The sequence below is a fragment of the Scylla paramamosain genome, chromosome 30, assembly GCF_035594125.1.
Source record: "Scylla paramamosain isolate STU-SP2022 chromosome 30, ASM3559412v1, whole genome shotgun sequence".
NCBI lineage: Eukaryota > Metazoa > Arthropoda > Malacostraca > Decapoda > Portunidae > Scylla > Scylla paramamosain.
In genome coordinates, this window is record NC_087180.1 from 6,026,615 (window position 1) to 6,037,160 (window position 10,546).

Genomic DNA, 10,546 nt, shown 5'->3' on the forward strand with positions numbered 1-10,546 from the left:
GCATCATTCATATATCCTTCGATTACAATACTCTGTCTTTCAACTACGGAGAGAGAGAGAGAGAGAAAGAGAGAGAGAGAGAGAGAGAGAGAGAGAGAGAGAGAGAGAGAGAGAGAGAGAGAGAGAGAGAGAGAGAGAGAGAATTGCCAGCAACAACATGAAGGAAAACAATTTGTTTAAAAAAAACACCGAATAATTGAAAGCAAAATAAAAAAAAAAGGGATCTCCGCCAGACACAGGAAACTGCGACAGAAACAGATTTATAATAAGAAGAAAGACAGCCATCATGCGTCTCTCCATTACTGTACATCCTTGTGGTGACAGCCTCGCCAGGACAAAGAAACGCACATGCTGAGAAAAATATTATATATATTCTTTTTAAAGATTTCCATCATTTATTTAATATAGTGAAAGGTGAAAGATGAAGAAGAGGGAAGAGTGGGTGAAAGGAGGAATGAAAGAAGGTTGAAAAGGAAATGAATGAATAGAGGGAGAGATGGAGGGAGGGAGGGAGGGAGGGAGGGAGGAAAGGTGCAAGGGAAGGAGAAATGGATTAAGGCATGGTTGGGTAGATGGAGGAAGGGAAGAATGAACGAACGAGCAAACGAACGAACAAACGAATGAAGGAAGGAAAAAATAAAAAAAGAGAGGGATGAAGGAAGGGAACAAGGCAGGAAGCGAGAAAGGAATGGATGGATGGATGGAAGAAGGAAGAGAGGGACTGATGGATGAATGAATGAATGGAGTGGGGGTCTGCGATATGCAGTCCCCAGGTATGGATAGATAAAAAAAAAGGGGAGACAAATTAAAAGAGATAAAAAGAGGAAGACACAGAGAGGAGAAAGTTACGGACCCGTAAGAAGGTAACATTACATAGTGACAACAGGAGAGAGAGAGAGAGAGAGAGAGAGAGAGAGAGAGAGAGAGAGAGAGAGAGAGAGAGAGAGAGAGAGAGAGAGAGATACGGATAGTGAGTCATTGCCAGAGCTCTGTCTTTCCTAAGCGAAGACCGAGAAGGCAACGGAGAGGAAGCATCACAAAGTCTGGATCGGAGGGATGCTATGTGGCTCGTAGCAAACTTTAATTATAAACATAATAAGTTCACAAGAAGCGGAAGGCAAGGAGGAGGAGGAGGAAGATGTGGGAAAAGATAGAAAGAGAACGGAAGATGAGAGGCAAGAGTAAGGAAAAGAGAAAGTGGGTTTGAAAAAATTCAGAAAAAGGAGAGAGAGAGAGAGAGAGAGAGAGAGAGAGAGAGAGAGAGAGAGAGAGAGAGAGAGAGAGAGAGACAGAGAGAGAGAGAGAGAGAGAGAGAGAGAATGAAAGGGATGACGAGAAAAAGACGAACAGAGGAAGAGGAAGAAAAGAGAGAAAAGGAAAAGACGGAGAGAAGAAAATAGAAAGCGAGGTGTGTATGTGTGTGTGTGTGTGAAGGTTAAACTGAGGGCTCCGTGACTTCGTTCACCTTTGTATACCATGCGAGGGACGTGAAGGAGATGTGCATGAAGGGCCTAGGTGCGTATCATAGTAGTGTGTAAGCCTGACATACTTGTTGTCATCTGTGTTGTTAATGCGTTTGTACCTTCGTTCGTTCGTTCATCCGTGTGTCACGCCTTTGTATCATCATATCTACACATTTTGATTAAGTCCTCTACACTTCCTCCTCCTCCTTCTCCTTTTCCTTCTTCTTCTCCTTCTCCTTCTCCTTCTCCTTCTCTTCCTTCTCCTCCTCCTCCTCCTCCTCCTCCTCCTCCTCCTCCTCTCCTCTTTCCCCTCCTCTTTCCTCTCCTCCTCCTCCTCCTCCTCCTCCTCTTCCCCCCTCCTCCTCCTCTTCAACCTCCTCCTCCTCCTCCTCCTCCTCCTCCTCCTCCTCCTCCTCTTTCTCCTCCTCCTCCTCCTCCTCCTCCTCCTCCTCCTCCTCCTCCTCATCTAACACCTCCTCCTCCTCTTCCTTTCCCTTCTTTTTTTTTCCTCTTCCTCCTCCTCCTCTTCTTCCTCCTTTTTCTTCCTCCTATTCTTCTTTGTCTGCCTTCTCTTTTTCTTCCTCGTCTTCTTCCTCTTCCCCTTTATATATATATATATATATATATATATATATATATATATATATATATATATATATATATATATATATATATATATATATATATATATATATATATATATATATATATATATATATATATATATATATATATATATATCAAACGTTGTTATAGTTAAATTCCCCGTATATCCACAGGTCCGGAGAGAAATGGAGATACGAGAGTGAGAGTGAGGGGAGTGTAGGTGGCAGATTTGGATAGAGAGAGAGAGAGAGAGAGAGAGAGAGAGAGAGAGAGAGAGAGAGAGAGAGAGAGAGAGAGAGAGAGAGAGAGAATGTGAAAATGAGTGAAAGGGGAGTGGGTTCTCTAAACTACCACATTCCTTCCTTCCTTCCTTCTCCTTCTATACTTCCTCCCCCTTCTCCTCCTCCTCTCTCATCATCATCATCATCATTATCATCATCATCATCATCATCATGATGGTCTTCCTCTTAAGGATACATATCAAACGGTGTAATAGATCATTATGCCGTGGTATATCCACGGTTCCCGCTAATATATATATAGACATGGATAGATAGATGGGTAGTTATATAGATATATAGATAGATAATTGTATATTTAGATCTGTAGTTAGCTATAGATATGGATATGGACAAACGCATACAAATATAAATAGATACCTGTTACACTCTTTTTCTTTTCCTTCTGTGCGCTTCTGAGCAATTAGTCCTTTAACTTTTAAAGACATGAAATGCTGGTTCTTTCTTTCTGCAAGTACTTTACACACAGACTCCAAATTTGTCAGCACTTCTACAACAGAGTTACTTTCCTTTTCAAATGTTTGAATGTGTGTGTGAAATACAGCCATTAAAGAGTGCATGTGCCAGATGTAAATCTCACTCATTTCATTTTCAAAGAATTTCTTTATTGCTGTTGGTGGTTGCTCTTGTGAAAGAAAGAAGGACTTAAGAGCACGAAACATCTCTATCAGCCTTGTGATGCCAGGAAATAGTGACAGCCAACTACTCTTACTATGAGAGAGAAGTTTCCTGTACTCAACCTCAGCAAATTCACAATACTCCTTTAGTTTTTCACAACAAACTGTGTAGATATGAAAATACTGATAAATCTTATTGATAATATTTTCAATATCAATATCCATTCTTTCTGCTCCATGATGAACACAGTTATTCAGAATATGTGCTGGGCAACCTAATCCAATCAATCAATCCAATCAATTTTCCAACATCTTCAGATTTGCAAACACATTATTTCCTTCTTCGTTACGCTTGAGTCCTCCAAGCATTGTATTGCAGTTGTCACCTGTAAATGCCACACACTTTTTAGTAAGCCCATGTTTATCTAGGGTTTCTTTCACATATTTGGCAATAGTGTCTGCAGTCTCATTTGGGGTGTTCTTAAACTCAATCAGTTTTCACTGTAAACCACCATTCTTCCAGTCAAAGTACTGAATAATTACAGGAAACAGCTTTAATGCATCGTGATTACTACCGTCTGTAGCAATTCCACAATATACTACTTCATTTTATTTTAGGCTTTTTAAGGCAACATCAACAGAATGAGGTGCAAGCACAGCTTTTATAATAGCTGCTGTCTTTGTTCGAGCACTAGAAAACTTTCTTGCCACCTCAGAATCAGGAAATTTTTTTTTTTTTTCAGCAGAACAGATGAACAATCCATGGATAAGAAACTACCGTGATGTTTGACAGTGTGAAATGCATAAGCACCTTCTGCAGCACTAACATCTTCAGCTTCACTTCCTGGTTTAACAAAATAATGTGTCATCTTCATTGATGAACCCTCTTCTTGCACTGCTCTCTTATGTTTCTCAGAGCTCACATGTGACTGTAAGTCATTAATGCCTTTATGTGCCAGTGAGACAAATGTTCCTGGTTTACACAACAAACACTCGGCTTCCCACTCATCCCTGCCTTTTTTGAAGCACGGGAGTTTGTTCTGCATCGCTGCAGTGAATTTACACTTTCGTTTGGGTATCTTGACAAGAACAAGTAACAGTTGTAATGACGAGGTCACAAGGCCGCAAACAGTAATCCAAACTGACCCCTATCAGAGCTGGTGAAAGACTGGGGCGCGAGCGCGACGTCAAGTGTGCCGGCGTTGGGAAGGCTGCGAGCACCGACTCCATACAGGACTCATACACGTCAGAGTCTTGAACGAAACCAAACCAAAGGAGCTGCCACTCGGTGAACCTTTCTCTCTCATGTGTGACGTCACAGATACCTCGAAGCTCTCAGGCCTTGGTTTCGTCCCGCTCACTTGGCACCGCAAAGGGAAGGAAGCGCTTCAGGCCTTCCCTCATTACTAGAGTTCCACAGTGTAGGTGCTTAATTAAGACAACAATAGCGTAGCTTGATAACAAACCTGGTAACTCTACAAACTCCGCATCAGAGCCACACTAAGCTATGGTTACAAGCAGTGGTTGAAACACGTGGTATCCTCTGTCTGTCTAATATATGTGTTTGTTTGTCAGTCTTTTTATCTATTTATCTATGTTTGTTTATCTATATCTTTATATCGATTTGTATTTGTCTGTCTATATGTCTACCTATCTATCTTCATTCTCCATTCCACGTGCCTGTCCATCTGTCTATTAATTTATCTGTATTTGTATTCATTCTCCGTTGACGGTTCTTGTAAATAGAGATACCTGAGGTGCGGTTCACTGCGGTAATCTGTATATCGCCTTGCATTTCAACGCAAGGGATTTACCCACCAGAAGCTTTTAAAATTTTAAGTCGCAAAGGATCAAATTATCAAGAAATGCTTTTCCCTTTCACTCACAATCAGCTCGTACGAGTTTCTGAATAAGCATTTCAGTGTCCTACTCAGTGAGGTCTTTCAAGAGTAACGGGCTCTTTAGTGATAATATTAATTTAAACTCTTATTCCTATACTAAATACACGAAAGCTCAAACACATATAGGCACTAACACATAATAGGCCCTTACACATATTGACTCTAACACATGTAGGTTCTAAACTCATTTCTAAATTAAATGCATAAACTAAATATAAAGAAACACATTCCAGAAATTTACAATAAAAAAAGTCAGTGCCTCGATGTTTACCTCTCTTTCGCCTTTAGTGTATGATAATCACTTCCAGACACAGACCGAACTATCTAAGGGAAGAGAGAAGATGGTGAGAGGGGAAGAGAGACGGGATAAGAATAAAGGGGGAAGGAAGTGAATTTAAGTAGCAGAAAAAATCACAGAAGCTTACGAACCGGACCATAATCATAATATCCAGGTCACCACAATCTTCCTCAGTAGCAATGGCTGTGTGGTCTCAGCCGAAGACTTCAGGAGAAACGAAGAAACGCTTGGAAATTTGACTCACTAACTACTACACCTCAGGGGCTGCCATCTCTCCTTGAGGATGTGACCGACATATATAGCCAAGTGTGTGTGTGTGTGTGTGAGTGTGTGTCATTCAACTACGGTCGTCTGCTGGTCACCCAGACAGCCGTTACCCTACGGAAAGAGCTCAGAGCTCATAGTGACCGATCTTTGGGTAGGACTGAGACCACTCACACACCACACACCGAGACAGCGAGGTCACAACCCCTCAGGTTACATCCCGTGCCTACTTGCTGCTAGATGAACAGGGGCTACAAATTAAGAAGCTTTCCCATTTGCCTCGCCGCGCCCGGGATTCGAACCCGGGCCTTCTTGGTTGTGAGCCGAGCGTGCTAACCACTACACTGTGTGTGTGTGTGTGTGTGTGTGTGTGTGTGTGTAGGAGTTTTGAATAGTAGTTGTAGTAGTGGTAGAAGTGTTTGTACTGATAGTAAGAAAAGTAATAGCAGTATTTGTAGAAGCAAGAGCACAAAACTGTATATTATTATATCATGATGATAACACTATGCGTTTTTCCACATCTTTTCATAGACGTCCAACCCTTCAGGAAGAAAACAGTTCACGCAGGGAAGCCACAGAACGCCTGACTTCTCATCTCTAAAATTTCTGATTGGGGCAGAGCAAACTTCTTGTCCAATCCACTCCTACGCTGATGATACTATCGTCATCGTAGGAGTGGATAGGACAAGAAGTTTGGTTTTGAAGATCATCGATGAATAATAGAAAGAGACTGGGTGATAGGACAGAACTCTGAGGAACACCACTCTTAATAGATTTAGGAGAAGAACATTGACTATCTACTACAGTAGCAATAGAAAGGTCAGAAATGAAACTTGAGATGAAGTTACTGAGAGACGGATAGAAGCCATCGAAGGGTAGTTTGGAAATCAAAGCTTTGTGCCAGACTCTATCAAAAGCTTTTGATATATCTAAGGCAACAGCAAAAGTTTCACCAAAATCTCTAAAAGAGGATGACGAGGGGAGTTAGATCTTGAAAGATTTTTACATTTTCTATTAATGAAAGAGCTTTTGTCTAGTTGGAGAACAGACTTGGCATGATTACGGGTAGAAATATAAAGTGCATGCGATTTTGGTGATGGAAGGCACTTATCAATCGTGTATAGTACGAGAACAGGCTGTGTTAAACAAAGGTCTGGAAGGTTTAGATCGAGAAAGAGTGAGGAATGTACGCCTCCATGCCAGACACTATCACCTCTGTTATGCGCTCGGCATACAGAGACTGATCTCTGACACAGAAGCAGTAGTCATTCCAAGGAAAATCATTAAAATACCTCCTCAGGTCCTCCTATTTGTATGTGAGATAATGCTTTGGAACATTGGCGAGGCACCAGTTCCAGTATCTTTGCCAGGCAGGGCGCCACCTCAGCCACTTAGGTGACACCTCCTTTACGCTTCATTTCTGGATAGACTGGCACTGATGACTCCGAATGAATCAATTAGTCACCTCACTGCACTCGTCCCCAACGCCCTTGTCATCTATTCCGCCCTCTTCTCTCCAGCGATCAGGCTGTCCTTGCTTCCACGCACCTCACCTTTATTTTTTTTATTTTTCATTTTTTTTCTTTCTTTTTTCGCTGTCTGACCAAACATATGTCAACACTCAGAGGTAAAAGATAAATAAGTGTGCGCGCGCGCCCGCGAGCACACGCGCACACGCACGCACGCACGTATATATACTGTATATATACTGTATATATATATATATATATATATATATATATATATATATATATATATATATATATATATATATATATATATATATATATATATATATATATATATATATATATATATATATATGTACTGTTTCCATACCATACAGCATGGCGGGTCTCACTACTGTTTCATAAATCTTTCCCTTTGTTCTCGCGGAAACCTTTCTGTCACATGTCACTGCTGCCGTCTTCCTCCACCCATTCCATCCCGCTTACACTCTCTTCTTTACCTCCCTACCACAGTCTCCGTTACTCTGTACTGTGGACCCCAAATATCTAAATTCGTCAACCTTTGTCATTTGCACACCTTGTAGCCTTATTATCTCCCCATCACCTCCGTTGAGACACGTGTACTCAGTCTTGGTCCTGCTCACTTTCAATTCCCTTCTCTCCAGTGCGTATCTCCACCTCTCTAACTTTGTCTCCACTTCTTCCCAGTTTTCGCAACAGACCACTACGTCGTCTGCGAACATCATATATATATATATATATATATATATATATATATATATATATATATATATATATATATATATATATATATATATATATATATATATATATATATATATATATATATATATATATATATCCTCTAACTGACTGTCTTCAGCCTCTCTCTCATCGCCGCAATGTTGCATATCTAGCTGTCTTCTACCGCTATTTTCATGCTAACTGCTCTTCTGATCTTGCTAACTGCATGCCTCCCCTCATTCCGCGGCCTCGCTGCACAAGACTTTCTTCTTTCTCTCACCCCTATTTTGTCCACCTCTCTAACGCAAGAGTTAACCAGTATTCTCAATCATTCATCCCTTTCTCTGGTAAACTCTGGAACTCCCTGCCTGCTTCTGTATTTCCACCTTCCTATGACTTGAATTCCATCAAGAGGGAGGTTTCAAGACACTTATTCATCAATTTTTGACCACTGCTTTGACCCTTTTATGGGACTGGCATTTCAGTGAGCATTTTTTTTATTAGATTTTTCTTGTCCTTGGCCAGTGTCCGTCCTACATAAGAAAAAAAAAAAAAAAAAAAAAAAAAAAAAAAAAAATATATATATATATATATATATATATATATATATATATATATATATATATATATATATATATATATATATATATATATATATATATATATATATATATATATATATATATATATATATATATATATATTCTTCGCTCGAAATTGTCCTTATGCTTTCGTAATGCTAGTAATAATTCATAGTTTGTCGAAAATTACACTTCATTTCTTTAGCTGTGTCACAAGTACTCATGTCGAATTTTGTGTAATCCTTCAATTTCGTTCAGGTTCTGTGTTGAAGTAGTTAACCTGTACAGCAGATGCTCAGAGTACTTAGCTAAGTGGATGAAACCACTGGAAGAGTTCTCTTGTTTCAAGTGGATGGTCTTGAGTGAAATGCCAAACTGGACTGATGTGGAACCTTGTGTTGTATACTTGATAGACAAGGGAATAGAACTTGATGTAAAGTGCTTTGACCAAGTTTGTAACTTGAGGCAGTTTGTATAAAGGAACAAGAATGATGAAGACTTCAGTAAATTACCAGCACATAAAAAATGGACCAGATACTTTGAAGCATCAAATAATATTGAATGCCACTCAGAACTGCTCAGAATTGCACAATTTTTTTTTTTGCTGTAACATCCCACAATGCTAATGTGGAGCGAGTCTTTTCGCTGATGCAAAGTCAGTGGACGAAGGAAAGGAACAAGCTGAGTGTTGATACAATGAAAGGTATTCTGTCTGTACAGTACAACTACCCAGAGACCTCTTGCGTTGACTTCTTCAACTTTTTAAAGTCCAACAAGGAACTACTTAAAAATAAAAGATCTACAGAAAAATATGCATCGGCACATCAAGCAACACACGCAGTGGTTGAAGAAGAGTTAGAAGACAGCAACTAAGCTAAGTGGAAAAACGGAATTCAAGATTATCAGCCATATGCAAAGGTAAATAAGTTGAGTTTCTTTTAATTAATTTACATGTTTTCCAGTATCATATCAGGACCATAATCAGGTGTTAGTGAAGGTGTCCGGAGTTTTGGTAGTTCATATATGGCAACCCTATGCTGACTGAAAGAATACTGAAAAGTTGGTGATGATGATGATGGCGATGTGAGTGTTGACAGAAAAAAATTAGGCATACATTATGTTCAGAAATGAAGATGCTGAAGATGGTTAATTAATGTAAGTGTCGATAGAAAAAAAATAACAGGGCATATCTGCAGTACCAGTGAGTGTATCAACAGAATGATCATTGTAACCTCCCACTCTGAAAAATGAAGGGAGCCAGCGTCAAACCAAGGCTTCCTTTAAAAAGCCAGACCCTGGTATGACTGTTTCAGAAGGAAAAAATTCCTCAAAGCTTAACTTTTTGGACTCACTCATCAAACCATTCCCTATATTCTCCTAAACCGCGTACACTGAATATTCCATTTGACATTTTTATTTTTATTTATTTATTTTTTTATTAATAAAAGATTATGAGGTGACTCCGGCTTATGCACCCGTTCCAAACTCATGGAAAATGCTGTGTTCCTTGATGCAAATCACATATTAGGAAGTCAAACAAAACTGCCTTCCACTTTCCTGGGGACCGATGGGACAAATATATATAGGGAATTCTCAGGAAACACTTCAGACCTATATCTTTATTTGCTGTGTGCATGAAACATTTTGCTACACGGTTTGTTCTCTTGACAGAATGATGCGTGTGGGTGGAACAGTAAGTAATACTTGCTCCAAGAGGTCTTTACTGTTTCACCAACGATATATATATATATATATATATATATATATATATATATATATATATATATATATATATATATATATATATATATATATATATATATATATATATATATATATATATATATATATATATATATATATATATATAATTTTTTTTATGTAGGAAGGACACTGGCCAAGGGCAACAAAAATCCAATAAAAAAATTATGCCCACTGAAATGCCAGTCCCATGAAAGGGTCAAAGCTGTGGTCAAAAATTGATGAATAAGTGTCTTGAAACCTCCCTCTTGAAAGAATTTAAGTCATAGGAAGGTGGAAATACAGAAACAGGCAGGGAGTTCCAGAGTTTACCAGAGAAAGGGATGAATGATTGAGAATACTGGTTAACTCTTGCGTTAGAGAGGTGGACAGAATAGGGATGAGAGAAAGAAGAAAGTCTTGTGCAGCGAGGCCGCGGGAGGAGGGGAGGCATGCAGTTAGCAAGATCAGAAGAGCAGTTAGCATGAAAATAGCGGTAGAAGACAGCTAGATATGCAACATTGTGGCGGTGAGAGAGGCTGAAGACAATCAGTTAGAGGAGAG